A 26,286-nucleotide genomic window follows, 5' to 3' on the forward strand; every position below is an offset into this window, starting at 1 on the left:
AAATTGAAAGTGACTATGTTTGTGACTCTTAATCTCTTAAGAGCTGCGGTGGCTCAGTGGTAGAGCGTTCACCTCCGGTACTTGGGGTCCCGGGTTCGATCCCAGCCCCCGTCAAATGAACTTTGTGATGGACAAACACCTTGTGCGTGGGTTTCCTCGGGGTTCTCCCGTTTCCTTCCACTTTCTTCATTCCACCTTTCATTCATTGCTTATCATCAGCGTCTCCTTTAGCCTAACCGGCATAACTGTGGGACGTAAAACTCAAAGGTTTCATTTCATTTTTTCTTAATCTCTTTGGAATCTTGTACTTAGGTTCACAGCGGAAGCGACGAAATAACTCGACTCATCCATTGTAGCTCTCTTCGCAACCAGTTTCCAAAATGTTGGCAATAAGTTTGCGAAACGGGATATGACGACTCCAATTTTGGGTGAAAAGTCGCTATAAAAAATAATAGAGAAATTCATTGTCTATAAGCATTGTTTTAAAGTTGTAGATGTAAACTAAACAATATGTTCTACTCACTGGCGCAAATCCGTGGGGGGGGGGGATGACGGATACATGTCCCCTCCAATCTTGGAACTGAGGGGGACTTCTCCCCAATAATCCGATTTGAAATGTGTTTTTTGGGAGAAATTTGATTATTTTTGTCCGATTGCTACAAAGGAACGTGAGATAAAATAGATGTCCCCCAGATAAGCCTCAAATCTGCAGCCTCCCAACGCTGAAAACAACTCTGATCCTCCACAACATTGTTTTTCAACTTCATAAGTATTTTGGACATCGTCAAAAAAAAGTATGGTAACGGTCTTACCCCCCCCCTCCCAATGTTGAAGACAGATTTGCGCCGCTGGTTCTACTCACATCTTTGTAAATATGGCGCAACCAATCCTTTAATTCAGGGATCATTTTTTTGTAAAAGAAAAAGTGCAGAATAATTAAAAGACCCCAAAGGACAAATATAACAAACATCTTCTTCGCCTTTATTCACGCAATCTATAGCTAATCTTGTTGCTATCGGTAATGATGTATTACGTGTGTTTCTCAACGGAAACTCTGCGAACTAAAGGACATCAAGTTTGTAGTTGTTCTTCGTTAGAGGGCAAGGGTAACATAACAATGCAGGATTGTGGGGCAGTGAGTATGCTGTATTTCCAAACTCTTCATCAGTTGCGCTGATTAAAACAAACAAACAGAAAAAAAGAACGTAAAAACTGTTTTGAACTAATAATGCTTCTCTACAGATGAACATTTTGTTTGGAGCAGAAAGTCGCTAAATGTGTAAGTAGGTAAATCGTCATTTAAAAATCACCCAAAAAACTCTCCAATCGGAAAAAAATATTTTTTGTCGCTATCGTAGGGCGACCATACGTCCCGTTTTGACCGGGACAGTCCCGTTTTAGTGGCGTGTCCCGGCCGTCCCGTCAGTAGATGGAAAAAGTAGTATTCGTCCCGTTCTATGTAAATGAAAGAAGTAAATAACAAACCCAGTATCTTTACTCCTTTTAAAAGTATTAATAATTAATAATAACAAAGAGGCAAAAATTGAACTGAAATTCCCTATATTAAACATACTCTATAGTTCGCAGTACTGCTCGAAAGGCAGCAGAGGTTTTAGCAGTTGGTTGTGTGTTGAACAAATTTCAACGTGTCTTTCCTTTTTCATAAGTACCCGTTCTGTAACAAAGAGAGAGAGGAGGAAATCTGATATCAAGGCACTGATAAGAACAAAGGTAGATCTAAAAGTCTAGGGTTGCAAGAACCTGTCCCGTTTTTAACTGAAAATTTTATGGTCAACCTACGCTATCGTTGAGGTCGAATTCCCCTTATTTAGCGACTTTACCCAAAATTGGCAACATTGACCCCCACCGAACAACCAGGGTTGAATTCAGGGGGTAGCCCGGGGGGAATCTCCCCCCGAAGAAAATTCATTCCCCCCCGGAGAAACTCCCAAAATTTCAGTCACAAAATGTAGAAATTACTTCACCCAATTATTTGCTTTTCTGTCCGTGTACGTGCAGACGAAATCCGATCTCTCAATATACATATAAATGACGCAGACCCATTCTATATAAATGTTAACATGTAACATCTAAGATAGAATACCAAATAGTGAATAAAACTTGTATTTCTTAACGCTATGACTGAGTTTGGCAGAACATGAAATTGTTAACTGTTGAAGAAAGGTTTGTATTTTAGTAGGTACTATACTCTCGCCCTATATTATATATTAGTAGGTAGCACTAGCACAGGTTGAGATACGAAAGGAAAGATAGGGAAGATCTTTCGATCATTCCATATAATCTCTCATGTCAGCAGACTTCAGTTCTTGAAAATATACAGTTCCTACATTATTTGAAATAGGGCGCCTAAATCCCATTTCTCGCATCGGAAGTAACAGACGTAAATGTGTTTTACGATTGTTAAAGTAAACACATCTTTCTTTAATTAAAAATAATTCAGTTAAAGGGTGAGATTCAGTGGGCGTCATTTAGAGGGATCAGGGAGGAACAGTTATCCCTCCTTGATTAGAGACTTATATAGAATTTATCAATATGATAATAGTATATAAGTGAAAGATTGCTATTGAAGGTGGCCAAGATCCTGCTCAGTGCCGTTCCATGGGGGAGGGGCAAGCGGGGCGACGGCCCCGGGCGCCGAAGTAAGGGGTGAAAAGTTCGGGAGGGAAAAAGAAAAAAGAAGGAAAGAAAAACAGAGGAATGAAATACATGTGGACATATATAAAATGAAAGGAAAAAAGTAATGAAAAGTGCTCAAAATCAAGGAAAAGCAGGGTTTACTTTTTAAAATTTTCCCACCTTTGGCGGCTGGTCTGTCGACCTCACTCATATATACGGGGATGCCGCCGTATACTCTCGCGCCAAGCGCTGATTTTCCACGACACGGCACTAATCCTACTGAAGATTTCGTCAACTAAACTATTGATGTATATGCAGTGAAGAAACCAAGGCTAATATGTTTGATTTAGAATCAGAAGTGTGAGAAAGAATGATAACTTTTTATTAAGATATTCCTAAGTATGTTTGTTTTAGGAGAAAAAATATTTCAGTTAATTTAAATCTTTTTAAAAATTTTTACATTAGTAACAAACAGTAATTACTGAATATAGGAAATAATAAAAATAGTTACTGTAAATAGCAGTTAAAGTTTAGTCTAAACTATTTTTGCCAGTCTTTATTTAATGTTTTAGATGAAATCAAACGATTGTTTTCTTAAAATTATAATCTCATTGAATATTTATCAGCAATTAGTCTCAATATTAGGTAAGATGTGTATGTGAATGGAATTGTTAAATATGCTGCTTTCTTGAAAAAAATACAGAAAAATAACCCTCCCCCGAGCAGTTGACATTCCCCCCCGGGTGTAAATGTCTGAATTCAACACTGCGAACAACACCCCGTTATCTTTAGCCTAGCCAGCATAATAGTGGGACGTAAAACTTAAAGATTTCATTTCGAACAACACTCCCAGAAATCTATTGTTATACCATTCCCAAAACACCCTTTTGTACAGTTCTCCCTATTCGAAAAAAAAATTGTAAATAGCAGTGTTCATATATAAATATGGAACTCAATTTCCCTGAATTTTCCAGGTTTTCCAGGTATTAATTTTTCAATTTCCAGGTCTAGTGGAAGAAACTAATAGTACGAGAACACATAAATTTTAAGAATACTATATTTATATATTTGAGAATGGCCACCCTTCTCCCCAATGAACGATTGCAATTAAATATTGAGTCACAAGAAAATAAATAATTAAAATAAATAAAATTTAAGTTGAAAAATATGAAGTTGAGAAACCTACTAAGGGAATTATATAATACTTTTGTTCCATACTTGAATACATTCAAAATATACAAAAATATTGGCTTGGGGAAGAAAAAAGGGCCCGCGATATTTTAACTGATTCTTATAGTACTCGACAACAGAAATAAATTACTGAAAGAATTTTCAAAATCGGCGCAGGTAAACATGCAGAAAATCGCATTTTCATGTACCGGTTCAAAATGGGGAAGAAAAGACGACCGCGAGATTTTAATTGATTCTTGTAGTACTCGTCGAGAGAAATCGATTAGTGAAGGAATTTTCAAAATCGGCGCAGGCAAACATAGAGAAAATCTCATTTTCATTTTCCGGTTCAAAGTGGGGAAGAAAAAAGGGCCGCAAGATTTTAACTGATTCTTGTAATACTCGACGAGAGAAATCGATTAGTGAAGGAATTTTCAAAATCGGCGCAGGCAAACATGGAGAAAATGGCATTTTCATGTACCCGTTCAAAATGGGGAAGGAAAAAGGTTCCGCGAGATTTTAACTGATTCTTGTAGTACTCGTCGAGAGAAATCGATTAGTGAAGGAATTTTCAAAATCGGCGCAGGCAAACATAGAGAAAATCTCATTTTCATTTTCCGGTTCAAAGTGGGGAAGAAAAAAGGGCCGCAAGATTTTAACTGATTCTTGTAATACTCGACGAGAGAAATCGACTAGTGAAGGAATTGTCAAAATCGGCGCAGGCAAGCATGAAGAAAATGGCATTTTCATGTATCAGTTCAAAATGGGGAAGAAAAAAGGGCCCGCGAGATTTTAACTGTTTCTTGTAGTACTCGACGAGAGAAATCGATTAGTGAAGGAATTTTCAAAATCGGCGCAGGCAAACATGGAGAAAATGTCATTTTCATGTACCGGTTCAAAATGGGGAAGGAAAAAGGTTCCGCGAGTTTGAACCGCTACGATGTATGTTCACGAATGTCCCCGTCTTCTCAAATTTAGTTAATTACTGTGACACTGAAACATGTGACACAGAGTCTCATTGTGGATGACTGCAATCGGCAACCACTGCACATATACTCCTCCCGCCCCACAGTTTGATTATTTCGATCCATTCCTCACGTGCTAACGGCATGGTTCAACATCTGCAAGAAAGAGGTAAATGTAACGTTCAATTGGCAATAGCTTTTCACCAAATTAAGCTGCATGAAATCTGATTGCATATTTGACATACTGAGAAAATTCTAGTCCGTGGCCATATGTATCACATATCCCATCAATTCATAAAAATTTTGAACACAAAATTACGGTCGTCCGTGTGACGTACTCCCAAAAGGCCTAATGTGTATCACCCACCTCACATTCAATGAAACCACATCCGTGTAGAATTTAGAAAGGAACTTCTTATGATGTATACAGGATGTCTCAAACGTTCCCTGACATAGGATAACTCTGTTATTATCAGAGTTACAACAAAATGTAAGAGGAAAAACATCTCGAAATATGACGTTTTCAATCTAAAGTGAACACTTTTTAAAAAAAATCGGACGAGATGTTTGTGCTGTATACTCTTTATGCACCCAATTTTAAATGAAAATGCAACGTTGTCATTTACCTGGACCCACAACATAAGTGAATGAAGTTACTGTTTGAAACGGGGGCTGGCCATCGACATGTTAGCGTAAAAGACAGTAACTTCACTCACTTACGTTGTGGGTCCAGGTAAATGGCAATGTTGCATTTTCATTTCACATTGGACGCATAGCGAGTGTACAGCGCAAACGGGTCATCCGATTTTAAAAATTCCTTCACTTTAGAATGAAAACATTATATTTGGAGACGCTTTCCAAAGTAGTATAATTTAGTTTGTTTAAATTTACAATTTAATACAAGTAGATTCGGATTTATATGCGTAGGATTTTGTATGCATCTAACTAATGAATTCTTTATTTTCATGCTTAACTTAGTGACTTGGCTTTGGACTGCAACTGATTATTGTAACCCATTATTGCTTGAGAAGAAACAAGATATCCGAATCTTCATTTGGAGAAATCAAACGTCTATTGGAAAGCTGGGGATTACAATCATTAATTTCTACATTTCAAGGTGCGTAAATTATATATTCTGTGTTTGTTGTTAAATTACTATTACTATTATTGGGTTTAGAATCAATGAAGCACTTCATGATATTTTATGGGGATCAAGATGGGTGCCGGATAGATAAGTATTTGAGCGTCAGGCTCTTATTTCTTTTCAATTTAATATTTAATCAATGATTATTTTTCTCCCTCATTATTCCACCAAATCGTATTCCAAGATCATATATCCATTTTTGATCGATATATCCATATTTTTGATCTCTTTCATATTTCTATATTTTCGATTTTTGATATTGTTTATATTTCGATATTGCTGTATTTTTCGATATTTCGAACAAGTTTCGATAGTTTGTCAATATCGATTATCTATATCTAAATTCGGATATCCCAAAGCCCTATCGAACCCCCTCCGAAATGAAGTTTTTGGCTATGGACCTGATTAGGGATGCGCACGAGACAAGACGAGACAGAATTTTTGTTACGAAATTCGAGACGAGATAGAGCTCTTCCAATAGAAACGGATCCAGTTTTCGAGACGAGACATAACTTTCGCGGCACCTTTTCGAGAGGAGACAATCTCAAATCTTTTCTCTTGCGCATCCCTACACTTGATCATGAGGTATCAAAAAAAAAAAAAAAAGTTAATGAGAAATACCGGTAACATGTAAATACAATATAGGTAGCTAAAACATTTTTGTTTTCATTCTTCAGTAATGCATTATTATTAATCTCAGGGGGGCGCGGTGGCTCAGTGGTAGAGTGTTAACCTCCGGTGTTTGGGGTCCCTGGTTCGATCCCAACTCGCGCCGTGTGGACTTTGTAGTGGACAAACACCGTGCTCGTGGGTTTTCTCGGGGTTCTCCCGTTTCCTCCCACTTTCTTCATTCCACCATTTCACTCATTTCTCATTATCTCCGTCTCCTGTAGCCTAACCGGCATAATCGTGGGACGTTAAACTTAAAGATTTCATTTTTTATTAATCTCTGTATTTTATAGTGTATTCTCAAGCTTAAGGTGATGTATAATTAAATTTTGAATTCAGTTAACTTATTTTGTTTCTCAGATTGTTTTTAAAATGTATGTACAAACGTTTATTTTCATTCTTGAGAGTTTAAAGTGACGTATAGTTATTAAACATAGTATTTAATATTGTACTCTTAACGTGGAGGTGATATACAGTTAACTTTTGAATTCAGTTAACATTTTTCTCTCTGAAATTGCTTTAAAAAGTATGTAAAAACGTTTTTATTTTATTTCTTGAGTGCTAAAAGTGATGCAAAGTTATTAAGCTTACTACTTTATATTGTATTCTTAACCCTAAACTGATACACAGTGCGTTTTTGAATAAATTATGTCAAGTTATTTGAGTGACGAACACTGGTAGAAAATCCTGACTACTACTGGAACATTTTGATTTTAAGGTGACGACTACTGGTGCAAGGATTTTAAAATATTGTTTTTCCTCCAACGGCTACTCCTTTTTTAATTCTAACTACATGGTCATTATAGGAAGGATCAGTGAGTCTTTCCAACTATGGTACAGCTCCGACAGATTCACGATGCTCAGAGAAGAGACAAAATAGTATGTTTTCAACCTTAAAGTGAGAACCACTGGCGTTTTTACCCTGCTATGCAAAAGTAAGTGAGTACTCCAATGGAGTTCCAATGCGGTACTTAATTTCTGCGTTTTAGATATATGGAAATACATGTCTCTAAAATGTAAAGAACTGATTTTTTTTTTTTACTGAAAACTGCAACTCGGTAAGCCTTATGGATACCGAGGTATGGGAAAATAAACTATAGGTATGTGGGGCTTGCATACTTGAAGCTACAATTCGGAAATTGAATTAAAATATGACTAACGGCTATCAAGATGTTGTCAAATAAAGGGAGGACCAACACAGTTAAGGGGTTTTCGTGTTAGATGCTAAAATTTCCGAAATCGGTCATGGAAAGTTAATAAACACCAGTAGCAATTTCATCTTAAATAATTAGATATCTTCATGGGGTGTTAGAACATCATGGAGTCTACCAAAATTAAATTTTAAAAGCTTTTGAAAATATAATCTGACATTTGTAAACAGTATTTGAAATATGTATTTACCCAAAACTTCCAGCTAGTACATCTAACATCTGGAGAAACACTGTGAAATAAAAGCTTGAAATTTCGCAAACAATTATTGGTCGCAACAAAATTAAATAAGATGGTACTTCTATGGGTTAAATCAGTACCTCAGTACAATTTCGATCGAAAGATTAGTTCAGTCCTAGGTTTTCTTCAGGCAATTCCAAGGGTTCATCGAGCTGTGCAAAAGAATGAAAATTCGCTGTCAATATCTAAGATAGTAAATAAGATATAAGGAATTATATATTTTATGACGTGAAAATAGAGATCTTTATGGATTTGTACTTTTGGGTCTTTCCTAAAAGAAAAAAATTCAGAAAACTACTGTATATACCTTAATAGACAATTCAGTGGGCGGGGACACAGTAGCTTAGTGGTAGGGTATTTAACTAATCTTTTTTTTTTTTTTTTGCAGAAACTATTGGAGTATTCACTTAACCCATAGAAATACGATCATACTTAACTCCCTATTTAATTTTAAAATTAAATAAAAGGAAATATTTCAGTGTAGCGACCCACGATTATGCATTTTAGTCTCAGGGAGATTATGATTAAAGCAAGTGAATGTTGTTGACAGAATTGATGGAATGCAAAGGTGGGAGGAGAGTACCCCGAGAAAACCCACGAATACGATGTCCACTACAAACTGACTTGGCCGTGGATCGAACCAAGAACCCAATACACCAGAGGTAAGCACTCTACCACTAAGCCACTGTGCCCCCGCCCATTTAATTGTCTATTAAGGTATATACGGTTGTTTTCTGAAATTTCTTCTTCTTACAGCAAATACTCAAAAGTACAAATCCATGTGGGTCTCTATTTTTACGACGTCATAAAATACATAATTCCTTATATCTCGCTTGCTATATTAGATATTGACAAAAAATGTTCACTTTATTTCAGAGCCCGATGAACGCTTGGAATTGTCCAAAGAAAATTTAGAGCTGAATTAATCTTTCGATCGAAATTGTACTGACGAGTCTGAGGTTCTCACTTAACCCATATAAGTACCATCTTATTTAACTTTTGTTAGGATCAATAATTGTTTTCTGAAATTTCAAGATCTAATACGCTTTTATTGTATGGTGTCTCTCTAGCTGCTAGATGTACTAGCTGGAACTTTTAGGTAAATACATATTTCTAATACTCTTTACAAATGTCAAAATATATTTTACAAAACTTTTAAAATTTAATCTTGGTAGACCCCATGATGTTCTTAAACTCCATGGAAATACCTAATTATTTTAAGATGAAATTGCTACTGATGCTTATTAACTTTACATGACCGGTTTCGGAAATTTTACCACCTAACACGAAAACCCCATAACTATATGGATCCTCCCTTTATTTGACAATATCTTGATAGTCATATTTTAATTAATTTTCTAAATTGTACTGTCTAATATGCAAGCTCCACGTACCTATGGTGTCGCTTTTTATTTCACCATATTTCGGTAACTGTTAGGCGTACCGACTTGCGGTTTCGGTAAACACACACCTCTAACGTTCTTTAAAACGTTATTAAGACATATTTTAGAATATTTAGAAATGAGAGTTCTGGGAATATCATGGTACCCGAAAACCCCCATCAGGGCGTGTGTGTAGTGTATTTAATTGAAACTACTTTTGAGGTTGTTGTAAGCCCTCGTAATTACGTTTCCGAAACTGCACCATCTAGTACGCAAACTCCACAGTTCTGTAGTGTCGCTCTTTATTTTCCCATATCTCGATATCCATAAGGCTTACCGAGTTGAGGTTTTCGGTAAACAGATGTCAGTTCCTTACATTTTAGAGACATATATTTTCATATATCTAAAAAATACAGACATTAGGTACCCCATGGTAGCCCGAACACCATTGAGGTACCCACTTACTTTTGAATGGTAATACATTTTGAGTTGTTGTTCAGCATCAATAAACACTTCATAGTTTTTCTACGTGCAACCCAAAAGTCCATACCTGACCTAACAGATTTTGTCCATTTAATCTCAAAAATGTTAAGATACTTTGTATTGTTAAGTACAACCAAATTAAGCACACTGAATATAACATTTTAAATATTTTCTGATTTTTGTTGCAGGTATTTCGTGCATCAAACCAGGATTCTGCTTGAAAGACAGTCAAAAGAAGCAGTGTAGGTTGTGGCTAAAAGTACGCCCTTTCTGAAGACAGACTCAGTTGTACTTACATTATTTTGTACGAATATATAACCCTAATAAAGATACTGTACTACAAATTATTTCTTTCTTCCATAAATTATAATAAAATATTATCTCTGTTTAAAGAAAACGATTGTTAATGTTAAGTCATTTTAATTCTTTTTCTCTGTAATAAGAACATTATCCCTAGCAATATTTTTTATCTTTGTGCTATTGCGATTGGATGAAGTAAAATTCTATACGAAGCACTATTATTTCAGACATGCATTAATAACTAATGTATTGTTCTGTATGTAAGACAATGTGTATACTGAACATGTCTAGCGAAGGTGTTGTTTTAATACAGAATCTATAACTCAGCTTTTCAGTAGTCAACTTTATTGGGAATCCGAAGAAAGAAGTTAAAAAAAAATGTTGGACTTACCAGCGTGTGTGTGTTCGAATTCTGGACTAATCCAAATTATCCAGAGAAATCATTATATATTTCTTTGTTGCTATTTCAGATGTATCCTTTATCCAAGTCGTATGAAACGGAGACTTCATACATCGCTATACTTTGTATGAACTATGTTCCGTATTTACTTAATCACTTTGTAACTTTCTCTAGTGTTGACAAGGCCGCAGGTGTCAATCGAATAGTTTAGTGTTTCACTCATGTCACCTTGTGACTAAGGTACGTCCTGTCGGTATATATATGGTACTGGGTTCAATTAGCGATAAAATACATTTTTAGCGTTAAACAAATGCAAAAATCTATACGAAATGAGATACCGTGATCTCTGATTTACGGATAACACCAAGCAACTAATGGTACTGAGTGTGATTGAGTTTACTAATTACTATTTGGCTAAAATCAGTGTTCCTTTATTTATAGTTCTTTTCGTGCTTTGAATTGCAAAGTTTGAAATAACCGTTTTAAATTATTGTGTATATATATCTTCCGAGTAATTCTGAGAATCATTGCTCTTTCTTTAAGCAATGTATGAGACTGTTAAATTGCTCTTTCCTTAAAATGTTGCACTAAGAAGGATGCATCCAGGAAAGTCCAAATTTGCAGAATGTCTATAGCAGGGAAGAATAAATATGTTTAGTCGATGGCTGCACAACGCCTCCGCTGTCACCACGTTGTCACACAGCGAATACAGCGAACGTTTAAGAGTATTCTGCACTTACTATTAGGTATCGGCCTGGGAACTTTGGCGCATCTACCCAGTCTCCTTCTTGGTGTTTCATTTTTAATGGCGAGTACTGAGTAGGAATAATATTGTAAGCGAATGCGTTTCCGGCTGACACCACACTTTTAATTATTGCGACATTTAAAAAAAATACCTGTTAATTAAAATGTACAGAGAAGTTATTTCTGGAAAATTCTATTCAGGCCTCTTGTGGTAACAACTGCACTTTAGTAGAAGATACTATTAAGGAAAAGAATGAGGTAAAATAATCTTTATATCGTACAAGCAATGGATGATAACAGCTTAATAAATGATTGTACGTAAATCTTGTTTGAGTTTGAATATAGGATTGTATAAGGCTGTGCATTTTGCATTATTATTGAGGTGCTGCAACTAACTAACTGCAAACCATATGATAAATTCTTACAGTAATATATCACATATTAATTTACTCTGTATGGAAACGAAAATAGTTTAATATATGGTTAACCTCCTTTGTGCCAGGGGCGGATCCAGAGGGGGGCGATCGGGGCGATCGCCCCCCCCCACAAGAGGAAACTTTCTTATTTTATATATAAATAAACCCATCCATAACAAGTTTGGAGCTCTTAAAAGTAGCAGTATTACCACCGACCGCCCCCCCCCAGAAGTCCGTCCTGGATCCGCCCCTGCTTTGTGCCCATAATTTTAAAATTAACGCTTGTGTCACTTTTCAACACTTGACTTTGCAGTAGCTTTCCAACGAATTAGCAGGAAGCCCAAACTTGCAACATTGTGTTTTATATTTTGTTTCTGCACTTTTTTCAGAACTTGTTCTTTTACTGTTAGTTTGTGTATTCAATTGCAACAATGACTTAAATTTTACTTGTCCATTTAACAATTAAAGAGTTTCATGTAATAAATTTTAAGTTTAGCCGACGTGTGTTGTGTTAAAAATAACTTTCTTGTGTTGATATTTATGTTTTGTTAACAAAAAGTTGAGCTTCTAATGAAGCGAACGAATAAAATAATTGTAAGTATGTTACTTTGTGTTTCTATCGGAATTAATTGTAAGTTCACATCATTTTTAATATTTTCAAATTATCTTTGGTATGCTCACACGTAGTGTTCGAGTAATTTATTAAGAGAGGTTAAATAAATAAGGAGTTTGCACCGCAATTTTTATATTTTCACAATCAAAGATTGTTCAGAGCTTACGCAGGAAGCAAGCAAATAAAAAATTACCAACGAACTTATGTAAGAAACGAATTATTTACAAGTTCACAGCGTAGCTGCTCTTACGATTTTGCACATTAATTTAAATATGATCACACTCTATGAGTGTTCTGTTAAAAATTATTTATAACTTCACAACAATTTTAATATGTTGACATTAAACAATGTTAAGAAAAATAAGTAGAGCTTCTAATGAAGCGAACGAATAAAATAATTGTAACTATGTTACTTTCAGTTTTTATCGGAATTATTTGTATTTTGACACAACTTTTAATATTTTCAGATCATCTTTGGTATGCTCACACGAAGTGTTCGAGTAATTTATTACGAGAGGTTAAATAAATAAGAAGTTTGCACAACAATTTAAATACGATCACACTCTATGAGTGTTCTGTTAAGAAAAACAATAAAACTAGTTTAAACCGGTTTAAACCAGTTTAAACACCTGTAGCAAGGCAAACAAAAGAAATTCCTAGCATTACTAAGAAAGCAATTTTTAGATCGATAGCACAATGGAAGAGCATACAAAAACAAGCAGCTATAATTGTTTGAAGTGTTACAAACTTTAATACTACAATTACAAATTATATCACATTATGTAATATTACTGTTACTAATTTAAAATATGTAAAAGCACCTGCGTACGAAACTACAAACTAAAAGCATTTGGGTTCGAGATTACAACCTAAGTGCGTTTGGGTACAAGATTACAAAACTAAATGCCTTTGGGTACGAGATTAAATTTTAGAAGTATAAATCCAGCGCAGCAAGCCGCGCCGCGCACTATAGAATTACTAGTGTTAAAGTAAAGCCAATCATTGGTATACTCTCTGTTGTTAAATCATTTATTTTAAAGTACCAATTTTGTTACAAAGTTACATCTAATAATAAGCTTTGAAATATATCTTTGTGGATCTTTAAAGTTACAAGACTTTTAGAAGTTACATTTACTAAACGTGTACAGGAATTGTTGATACATTCTTATGTTCATCTTCGGTTAAGTTCGTCAATTTTCGAAACCATTCGTGTGGTACATTAACCAACATGTACGGGAATTGTGGATAAACTCTCATGTTCATCTTCGGTTAGGTTCGGCAATGTTCGGAAAACTTCGGGAAACTTCGGCAATCTTCGGAAATCTACGTGTGGAGTTCTTGGAATTTCCATTTATTACTGTTAATAATAAACAATCAATAAAAAGTAAACACACTTCCTGTTTGTACTCTGCGTGCTGTAATTAGTCTAAAACAATTTTATTACGGCACTTTGTAAATTGCAATTATCGGAAAGTACTAAAGGATTAACCGATAAACTTAAAAGTATATCTTCGGTGAACTAAAAATATAGTTAGTGAGTGACAAGTTGTAGTGCATCGATACTAAACTGAAAAAAGTTACGGGAAGTTTTATGGTTGTAGTTAACGGCAAGTGTTAGTGCAATTCCCGACAAGCTTTCAAGTGTAGTGTCGGTAAACTTACAACTAAATCTGTTGTGAACTAAGTCCTAAGTCCAAGTCCTAACACTAATTCTGTATCACAACCTACCATGTATGGGAGTGGTAAAACAAATGAATATTTTCGTATTGTTAATAGTACAACCAAACAATATACTTATTTTGGACTTACAGGAAAGGAAGTTACAATTGAACGTATGCAAACTGGTGGAATAGATGATCCTGAAAAATATATTCAGTTATTATTTAAATTTGTAAAAGATCATGTGTTAAATGATGCCGATGATGATATGTATGTTGGTATAACAATAGAAAGTTCTGCTTCCACAATTAATAAACCAATATACATTTCGTGGCGTCAAAAGTCAAATTTAACTTCCGACATTTTATTTCGTAATATTGAAAATGTTTTAAATAGTAATGAAAATTATTTATTAGGTGATAAAGTAAATTTCAAAATTCATATTGTTTATTCACGTAAAGGTAGGGGACGAACTATGGGTTCAGCAAAATATGTTGATCTTGTAACACACATGCATCAATGCACTATTCCTGTACGAAAGGATGTGTATTGTCTTCCTAAAAGTACTATTCTTGGAATGGGTAGGGCTGATCATCGTTATAACTTTGTATATCAATTGAAAAATTATCCTGAACGATTGATAAAACAAGCAAAGGATTTATGTGTCAGTGCTAAAGTTGACATTGAAATTCATGATGGATGTACTATTAATGATGTAAAAAAGTTTCAAAATAAGCTAGCACCTCATTATCAAATTGTTGTTTACGAAAAAAATCGTTTAACTCGAAACTACAATATAATTTATCCTGGAATACATGCATCAAAGAAAATGTTAATTTTGTATACTGAGGGACACTATGAATTAATTACTAGTATTACAACGCTATTAAAAAATTATTGTCAGTATTGTTTGGAAGGTTATCATCGTACAGAAAATCATAGGTGTAACTTCAAATGTCCAATGTGCGAAAAGTATCACAATGTTTGTAATAATGATAATAATATTAAACTCGAGTGCAATCATTGTCATAGACTGTTTTCTAAGAATGAATGTTTTGACAATCATAAAACAATAAATGTTTCCGGAAAGAGTTTATGCGAAACAAAGAAAATTTGTGTCCATTGTGGTACTATGATTGACATGCGTTCACGCAAGTCTGAACATGACTGTGGTGAACGTTATTGTAAAACATGTTATACATATGTAAGCGATGACCATATTTGTTTTGTTCAAACGGCTATGGTGCAGCATATACATACCTTCTTCTACATTATCTTTGATGTAGAAACAATCTTACTTCCTAAAAAATGAACAAGGAGAACAAGAACATCGCGTAAATTTTGTAAATTGTATTCATGCCTGTTACAAGTGTAAGGACATGAAACTTGATACATGCTTTGTATGTGGTGATAAAAATGGGTTCCGTTCGTTTGATTTCAACAACATTGAAGAATTTGTTAATCATGTATTAATAACTCGACCAATGTTTAAAAAATCATTGTGCTTTCCCATAATGGCAGTAATTATGATATGCAATTCTGTGCTAAAACTTTGATCATAAACCATCATTTTACACCTGAAGTAATAATGTCAGGGAAAAAATAATTGAAATGCGCTTAGGACAAAAGATTTACTTCCGTGACACATATTTGTATATGGGAGTTAAATTATCTAAATTACCTAAGACGTTAGGTCTTTCTGCAAATTTACGAAAGGGAGATTTCCCATACTTGTTTAATACATTAGAAAAACAAAATTATATAGGCAAAATTCCTGATCTAAAATATTTTGATCCTGATTCAAGGAGCACTGAAGATCGAGAGCAACTTATCATATGGCACAAACAACGTGTTGCAAGTAATGAGGAATATAATCTTGAAAAGGAAATGATTGAATATTGTCGGAATGATGTTAAAACTTTAGCAGAGGCTGTCATTAAATTTTCAAACTTAATTGAAGACAAAACAAATGGTATTCAATGTTTTATCGTCGCGTCAACTATTGCTAGTTTGGCAATACTAACATATCGTACCTTATATTTACCCAAAGAAATTATTCCAATTATTCCACCTTATGGGTTTGACCATCGTGATCGTCAAAGTCTAAAGGCAATGTATTGGCTACGATACTTAGAACGTACTACTGGTAGTGAAATTCTCCATTCTGGGAATGGATTAGAAAAACAATTTGGGAGGTATAAGGTTGATGGATTTCAAAGTAAAACAAATACAGTTTACGAATTTCATGGATGTTACTATCACGGGTGTTTAAACTGTTATCCTACACTACGACACGTGTCCCTAGATTCTACCTCTAAGCAAGGTACATCACTACAAGATCGGTATGAAAACACCACCACAAAAATAGCATTTCTTAAAAAATTAAATCTTAATGTCATTGAAATGTGGGAATGTGAGTGGGACAACATGGTAGAAAATGATAAAAAATTACAACAGTTTATTCAATCACAGTGTCATGATCTTGTTGATCATCCGGTACCTAAAGATAGTTTTCATGGTGGACGTACAGAATGTTTTAATGCCTTGTACGAATGTACCAACGAAGAGTTTGTAGCATATTATGATGTTACCAGTCTTTACCCCTGGGTGATGGCACGTAAGCCATTGCCTATAGGTAAACCTATAATATACAAGGGGCCTGACTTTCCACAAGTGCAAAGTATTCATGGATTAGTTAAATGTAGTATCTTACCTCCCAAAGACTTATATTTTCCAATTTTAACATATACATGTAATGATCGCCTTTTGTTTGGGTTATGCCGTACGTGTATGGAACAAAGTGTCATCAATTGCATGCATAATGATACTGAGCGTGTCCTTACTGGTACATACTGTACTCCTGAACTTCATGTGGCTTTAGATCTCGGATACAACATTCTACAAATTATCGAAATTTGGGAATTTAAATTATCCGATTCAGAAAATAATGTGTTTAAAGATTATGTAAATTCCTTCTTAAAAATGAAACAGGTGTCTTCAGGATTTCCTAGCTGGTGCAAAACTAAACAAGATCAAGAGAAATATATTGCAGACTATTATGTTCATGAATGCATTCAGTTAACGGAAAATAACATTGAATCAAATCCTGGTCTATGATATATTTCCAAAATATTTCTCAATTAATTATATGGCAAATGGGGACAGCGAACAGATTTATCTCAATCTGTAATTGTAGATACTCCAGAAAAATTTTTAAGTTATCTATGGGCACCACAATATGAGGTACAAACTGTATTGGCTATTGGAGAGCAACATCTCATTCTATCATATAAAAACATTGAGAGCAAAAAGAAACCATGGAAAATTTCCTATGTTGTCCTTGCAGCCTTCATCACCTCGTGGGCGCGTCTAAAACTTTACGAGTTACTAACAGCTATAGATCCTGATCGTGTATTGTACTGCGACACTGATAGTATTATGTTTGTACAACCACGTAATGAAAAGCCTCCACTTTCTTTGGGTTGCTATTTGGGTCAACTAACTAATGAAGTTCCTGATGGGTGGGAAATTGATGCATTTATAGGCTTAGGGCCAAAAATTATGCCTATGGAATGAAAGAAGTTCAAACAGGGAAAGTAGATTATGTATTTAAAATTAGAGGAATAACTTTAAATCATCGTACACGACAAGAAATTAACTTTGATCATTTTTATCAACTAGTTCGAGATAAAGCTGAGAAAAAACAGTTACACAATCCAGGAAGAATTGTTCGTAAGCCTGGGTTTGTCATCGTATCCAAGTCTGAAACTAAAACACATCAGAAAGTTCAAAATAAAAGACGACGATTAAATCATAAGAGTATTACTGATTATAGGACATTGCCATATGGTTATCAAAGTATTAAGTGTGTTAAATGATTGGTATTCTGTGTATATTTAAACAGTAGACTGTGTAAAGGTAGCATGATGTCATAACATAATCATAATATCATCAAATATGTCCATAAGTTTTCACAAGACCTATCTGTTGGTACTTCTAGGTATATATAATGTAACTATGTCAATAAGTTATTAAGAATATTCTAAGTATAGTAAATATTTTATCTATATATGTATATAAATATGCCAATATTGAAAAATAGAATATTGTAGACTATATAAATACAATAAAGCGTTACAATTTACGATATTATGTTTTATTCCTATGACTATATCCAAACAAATATTCATATAATATGAAGTATCTGTATTCTATATAAGATAAAGGAAGAATACGTATGCTTCATATAAGGTTATTTATACGTATTTATTATATTTTATGTTCCTACAATAAATTATCCTAAGTTGAAAACCATGTTGACGGCATAATATCTTCTACAAGGTGAACAAGCATCTTAGAAGTAAGTAAAAGTACGAATATATGACATTAGAATACTGTAGTGAAAAGATATCTATATGTAAATGGCTTATACCACAGTGATATCCTTTGTGCTTAAAATACCACTAGGACATGTCTAACAAGCATCTACGTACGTAAAAATCACAATATATACATCCTAACATGGTATTCAAGGTAATCTAAAACACTTATATATATATATATATATATATATGGAGTTAGAATATAAGCCTACAATATAATCCAATATTAATATAATACAATCAGTTCATGTGTTTGCATTCATCTAGCATATCAGCACAACAAAATATACAGCACTACATTACGATAAAATAAGGCTACAATCCAATATTAATACAATACAACCAAAAGGTACAAGCTACTCAGCCTAGTATAGCCCGTAAAGCTACGCAACCCAACAACACATGCTTAAAACACTTACATGCAAACGAAAGATAATATGTCTACAATATGATACATATATTCCTGTCCCGATATCAAAAACCAATATACATACATACATACATGTACCCAGTTACAAACTATTCATATATACATGCAATTTGTCATTCGTCTAAGCTTCGTACACCATTAGACCCATACAGTATCCAAAAGATGGTATTCTATGTAAAAATCACATATCAGCTACACATACATGTACCCACTTACAAACTAATCATATATTCATATATACATATAATTTGTCATTCGTCTAAGCTTCGTACACCATTAGACGCATACAGTATCCAAAAGATGATATTCTATGCTAAAATCCCATATCAGCTACTGAAAATACAATATCAACACATAAAATACGTTTCTTAGAGTTGCGCCCATTCCCTCTCACATTATCTCATACATTTATGTACATTATGTACTGCTCTATATTACATATATCCGCAATATACCTCTAAATATACGCAAAAACACAAAAAATCATTCTTTGTAATCCTTTCTTTACCACCTCATTAATATTCATTATTATCTCATTAATATTCATAAATAATTAATTCAATAATCTAATTTTTAAAAGGATAAAATCATTTATGCAGAAATACCTTTAAAAAAATCTTGTTTAAAGACTTCTTCCAAAAGCAAAAAAGGGAAAGTTGTATTACGTACACAATTCATTCACTCTTTTTCCCCTTTCAAACTGAGGTAATAAGGGTCAGTCTTTCTCTCCCTCTACGTATGTGGCAAGGTGCTTAACAAAATGCGTAACAAGTCAAACGCCAATTTAAAAGTGGTCCTTTGCTCAAAATAAAAACACAATTCCCTCAAATCTTATGTGCGGTCCCTCAGTATGGGGGCAATACATTAACTTTTTTACAAAGTGCCATGTGACATTTAACGATCTTTTTCTTAAAATCTCTGTCCTCAGAATAATGACTGCTATTTCTTTTTTCACATATTTTCATTCTCCATAAGGTAGAAGTCACAGCTCAAATTAAACAAGGTCTTTTACTCCCCAGGAGAGCACACTTCGCCCCCTCCAAAAACCTGGGCCACCCAAAATTACAACACAGCTGCGTCTATGTTCCTTTCTTTACTACGCATCAAAGGGTTCTCTCCCTCTCACCATTCTTAGCTTACATTTTGAAACTAAGTTATTCAACATGTTTCTTTGGCTTCCAACAGTTAAAGTATTATCCGACACCCATATCTCACTTTTAAGTGACAATATCTTCTTTCTTTAAATGACAGAATGATAAAATTACGTGACATTTCCATAAAAGCTTCCCAATTTCAAATTCTATCCTTTCCTATTGTAATTCCCATGTTTCTAAAAGTTATTTCAACATGTTTTTCTCACCTCCCATGGTTAGACTATTCTCAGACATCTATATGTCACTTTTAAGTGACACTTTCTTCTTTCTTTAAATGACAGAATGATGAAATTACGTGACAGATAATGGGTTATTCTCTCGATTACAAAGGTATTTGTCTCCAATCCTTTGTTTCTAGGACCACACACGTTGGATAGAAACAGCACCAAGTACTACTTTTTATCCTTTGTTTTCCTCCTTCCCCTTATGGTTACCTCATCTTACGACCTTCCATTCTTTCATTATATGTGTCTTCTTCCTTAGAATTAGTTTCTTGAATACCAAGACCAACTGTGTTCAAGATTAACAGAAAAGACCTCTGTGGACATGTTCTGAAGTTTCTTCAGTTACTTTTCACCACTTGAGGGAGGAATAAGAAAGGAAGAAACAAGTTTCCTAATGGCTTGGGGAAAAACGGTAAGTAATCAGCATAAATTTTATAAATCAACATAAATTATTTTAAAATATATGATAAAACATATCAGAGGAAATTTACACCCATTTTCATGACAAATTTGCACTGTTGACCAATTCTTGTGAGAATTAAGGAAATTTGCATCATTTTGGTGAGAATTTCGGTCTGTACACTAATTTTTGTGAAAAATGAGGGGAATTTGAAGCAATTCTGGTGAGATTTTGGGTATCTTGGTAAATTTTGGTAGAAAATGGCGGATTTTAGGCCCATTTTGGTGAGATTTTGGATATCTCGGTAAATTTTAGTACAAAATGGCGGATTTTAGGTCCATTTTGGTGAGAAATTCGGAACAAGTTGGTGAGATCTACGTGCTGAGATGCTCTTATTTAACTAAGTTTTTTATTTATCTTGTTGATAAAAAAAGACATACACACTGATATTGAATAAAACACGAGTACACTGTTTAAAAAGAAACACTTCACTTGCACTGTTTATTCTCTTCGAACATTCAACTGAACACGTTTGGTTGACTAGTTAAGATGCACGATACTGAAACTCCATGCGACGAACGTCGATAACTTTTTTTTGTTAAAATTATCTGTCTCATTAACGAATGTCTTTTCACATGACAACATGCCTAACGCAGTTAATCTTTCCTCTTTCTTGGTATTTCTTAGGAAAGTTTTTATTCTGTTCAACATCGAGAAACATCACTCTGCTTCTGCTGTTGACATTGGCATAGTTGTATCAATAACTTTAAGAGTTTAACTGTTGCTTGAAACATGTCGCACAATTCATCGTCTATAATGAACATTTAAAAATGACACCGCGCCAGACACCATTCTCAGTTCGGGTCTCGAATAGCATACTTGAAGCTCCGCTTTTTAATTTCTTTACCTCCAAGAAGGGATATTTTTTAACCATCTCACTGAGATAATTATCGGGGAACTCCTTTTTGTAATTTTCAAATTCTTCTACAGCAAATAATCTCGTAGCTACAAGTTGCCAAGTTCAAAATTATGCAGATGTTCTCGAACCTTGACAGGATCAGTACATTTCTTCTGTGGTTGGCTGAAAATAATTTCTACTGTGGCATAATCTTGTGGAAAAAAGTCAACCAAAATACGAAATTTTCTGCATTTAATAATAGCTTGTGCGCGGAAGCTTGAGTTAAGGTGGTTTGTACTTTTATATCTTCACAGTTTTCTGTTGCTAACATAACATCAATTAGATCTTTCCGATACTCGTAAACTGTATTTACTCCACGAGACTGAAAATTTCACTTGGTGTGAGAAACCCGCGGCAACTCCCGAGCAGTATATAGTGTATGAGATCGTGAAATATCGGCTGCTTTCGGATTCTGCGTGACAAGCTATCGTTGTCACGAGCTAGAAGCAATGGAAAGCTTTTCCCGTACACAGCTGATAGGGCGCGTATATGGTGATACCACTATGCCAAGCAGCATTCAGAAGCAAGGGCCTGGTGACAGTCACCGAAGCAGAGTTGCCACCGTCAGGTCTTTCGCGCTAGGTCTTGCAACTAAATAGATACGGCAGCGGGCAGAAAAACGGAAGAAATTCAGAAGCAGTTATGAAATTTAACTCGCTTTCTTTTAATATTCTGAATCTTCTACCTCTCAAGGCAGTGACATGTCACGGCGTCAGTGCCTCATAGGGATGGTACCGAGACCGAGAAGATACAGACTTTTATATACCGAGACGAGACCGAGACCGAGACGGACTTTTAAATACTGAGACGAGACCGAGACCGAGACACACCTCTATAAATCGAGACGAGACCGAGACGAGGCAGTCACTCCCGAAAGTCTCGGTCTCGTCTCGAATATTGATATTGACATATACTAAAATTACCTTCACTCAAAATTTGTTTCGCTGCTGTGTTAGGTAATATGAGAACGGTTGACTGATGTACAGTGGCGTATTTAGGGGGTGGCTATCAGGCTCAAACCCCTCCCGAAAAAATTTGTGATCATTTTTTGCATTGCACGTAGAACGCAAATGTTTCTTACTCGTTCGTGAAGCCTCTCCCGAAATAAAATTCACTGCTGATGCAAATTGAATTCTCTCTCTCTCTCTCTCTCTCTCTCTCTATATATATATATATATATATATATATATATATATATATGGTCGCGGTGCCACCCAGGGCCGCCCTGCATAGGTTTCCGGGGCCCAACTTTAATTTTAAATGGAAGCAAGGGGTGAGTGGTACCTCCTTCGATATATCTTTAAAAACTCATAAGCGTTGTGGCAAAAGATCTTTCATATCGGACACTGTATTCAAAATGGCTGCCGAGACATGTTGGCTCTACCAGATACAGTAAAACGTGCAGTAACACTAATACGAACGGAACAACAACTCAAATAGAAAATGCCATGTGGCACATCGATTGATATTGTCGCGGAGGCTCCCAGAGCCACCCTTCATGGGGGCCCAGGGCACAACTTCAAAATTGTAAATGGAAACATGGGGTGAGTGATACCTTGTCCGACATATCTTTAAAAACTAAAGAGTGCTGTTGCAAAGGATTGTTCATATGGGTCACCGTTTTCAAAATGACCACCAAGACATGGTACCTGCATCAGATAAAATGTCCAGTATCACTAATATGAAAACACCAGAACAAATATTCGATTAGGAAATCACAGAGGGTATTTATCATTCTTTATCTCGGGAATGTTGCAACAGTCAAAAAGATGATTAGAGTGAAAGTGTCATAATGGAAAGGAAGTAATCTAATTCCTAGAAAATTATTGCTCCAACCTTACTCCGTGAGTGAAGCGGGAGTGAGCGGATCGGTGAAATTGCAAATGAGAGCCTTAGTTTTTGCAAATTGTATCTACGAAACAAAGTTATTTGAAATGTGTTTTTATAAGAGATAAATGTCTCTGTAATGTGATAAAGTATGTAAAATTCTTGTTAAATGGTACCTTCCATTTTGATTGCAAGCAATGCTTTGATGCAAAAAAGGAATCAACTGAAATGCGAAACAAATTTGTCGAACAATGCAATTTTAGAACAATATTTACAAACATTGGTTTTGTTCAACAGTCGTCTGCATGATATTAGTTCGCTTCTTTTCCTTTTATGTCTTCTTGCATGTGATAGAATATGAGTTTTACTGAGATGTTGTCCACGTGACATTCCAAATAACTTGGTAATTTCAGTTGTGATCCCTAGTAACGAAACGATACATACTGATGCAGATATGTCCCAAAAATCTTACACGCATTACGTTAAATTATCAGGGGCGGGCAAAATGTTGTTAAACTTGAATTTCACCTTATTTCATTTTATTTTTATTCATTATAGTACCAGTCATTTGTACACACAAGTGTTTCAGACAAACCATATTTATTGCAAATAAATGTGAGGTTCTCATGTGAGATTTTACCATTCATTCCCGCTTCACCTACTTACGGACAGAGATCGGAAAGATAATTTTCTATCATTTTCTCTTTTGCATAATGTCAATTATACTTTAATAATCTTTTTCTCCGTTGCATTTAACTTGAGCTGTGGAATGATAAATACCCTTTGTGCTTTCCTATACGAGTTTTATTCTGTTCGTTTATCTCCAACTATTTTCTTATTAGGAGTCTAATGGTACTGGACGTTTTATCTGATACAGGCACCATGTCTTGGCGGCCATTTTGAAAACGGTGACCCATATGAAAAATCTTTTGCCACAACACTGTTTAGTGTATCAAGATTTCTCCAAAGACGTATCACTTAACCCATATTTCGGTTTCAAATTTCTAAGTTTGGTCCCCTTGAAAGGCAGTCCTGCGAGCACTACCAGAACAGACGCGTCCCATGCCTTTCCTGTTTCACTTTTTGACTGTTCGTTTATCTCCAACTGCTTTCATATTAGTGATACTGGACGTTTTATCAGATACAGGCACCACGTCTTGGCGGCCATCTTGAATACGGTGATCGATATGAAAAATCTTTTGCCACAACGTTTTTTTACTTTTTAAAGATCTATGAACGAGGGCCATCCTCTCTCTCTCTCTCTCTCTCTCTCTCTCTATATATATATATATATATATATATATACAGGGCTGGATCCAGGATATGATCAAGGGAGGGGCTAAACCATATTTTGCCGTTTTATCCAGTGTAAAGCAGGATTGAAGCCCATTTTATCCAGTGTATATCTGAGCGCCAAGGGGGGGAGGCTATAGCCCCTATAGCCCCTCCCTTGGATCCGCCATTGTATATATATATATATATATATATATATATATATATATATATATATATATATATATATTCGGGATAAGGGGATAAGAGATGGCGCTGTAAACACTAAGTATTAGGGAGCTTTGCTCTCAGTTTTTATTCAATTTTTTACTATTTACATTTTAATATTTTTGAGAATTTTGTTATTTGTTACAATTTTAATATACTGTTATTCAATTTCAATATGTACAAGCGGTGCTTATTCTTCCTTATTACATTAACAGTGTGAAAAACAATTAAAACAGGCTAATGCGGCCATTTTGGCACGAGCCATATTAATACATAATCTTATTTCAAACAATTTTCATTTAAAACGACATTAGTGAAACAGTCCACAGGGCTCTAAGGCCGGGACTTCCTTTATATAGATCTGCCGTAAGGGAGGTAATTGGAGGTAACTGGAGTGACATTCTTTTAAGCTGTGTTGCCCAATTAAATAAATTGCTAAATATTATTCTAAACATGTGCAAATAACGTAGATAAACTGCAAAATATTTTAAAATTACTCGTAATTTGTTTTATGGTGCAAGGATACTTTCAATAGACGACGTTTTTCATAGTCTGTGGGTTACTTGTAATGTTAATGTTTAAGTCTTCGTTCCAGCAATACATGTAAATGCAAATTGTAACTGAAATTAAATGTAACTGATACATTTTCAGTAACACTAGTTGTTCCCCCTAAGCCTTAAGCCTGATGTACACTTTAGATTAAGAACGTGCTTAATTAAAAGTTCTAATTACACCCTAATTACATTTCACTTGCTTTAGTTTGACCACCGACCACCTCAAACTCGATCCATACCATATAGCTTTATACAATTATTCAAGGACTTACAGTTGGTAATACACAGTGTTCATTTTTGTTTTGGTTCACAGTTATGCTAGGGCGGCTAAAGGAGACGTGGAGCTAATGATTATAGTGGAATCCGAACCACTTCGGTCGTTCAAAATTACCCCTACCGGAAATCGAACTCGGGATCATGCGAACCGAAATCAAGCGTGCTATCCGCTAGACCAAATGGGGGTCCTCACATTGTGTTGATTTAAATCATTTAGTCATGTTGAAAGATCCGAGGATTAAAAAGTAGCGTGTCTGTATTCCGAAAGTAGCGAATTCGAACTATTTGTAACCCAAATATGCAGAAATTAATACTGATGGTGCTAATGAAATAATTTAATATGAGATGGAAAGTGTGCCGGACGTATTGCAAAAAGAAATTATGATCGACGGACGAAAACAATTTTAGACTGGATACCACGAGACAAAAACAGCCTAGAAAACCTCCGCATACAAGAAAGTGTGAAATCAAGAACCACTGAGAAGTAACCTGGAAAAGAATTGCCCAAGTTAGATAGTTGTGGAGAAGACTTGGAAAGACCTTCATCCAG

Source organism: Thermobia domestica, chromosome 14 (assembly GCF_964235325.1).
Source record: "Thermobia domestica chromosome 14, izTheDome1.hap1.1, whole genome shotgun sequence".
NCBI lineage: Eukaryota > Metazoa > Arthropoda > Insecta > Zygentoma > Lepismatidae > Thermobia > Thermobia domestica.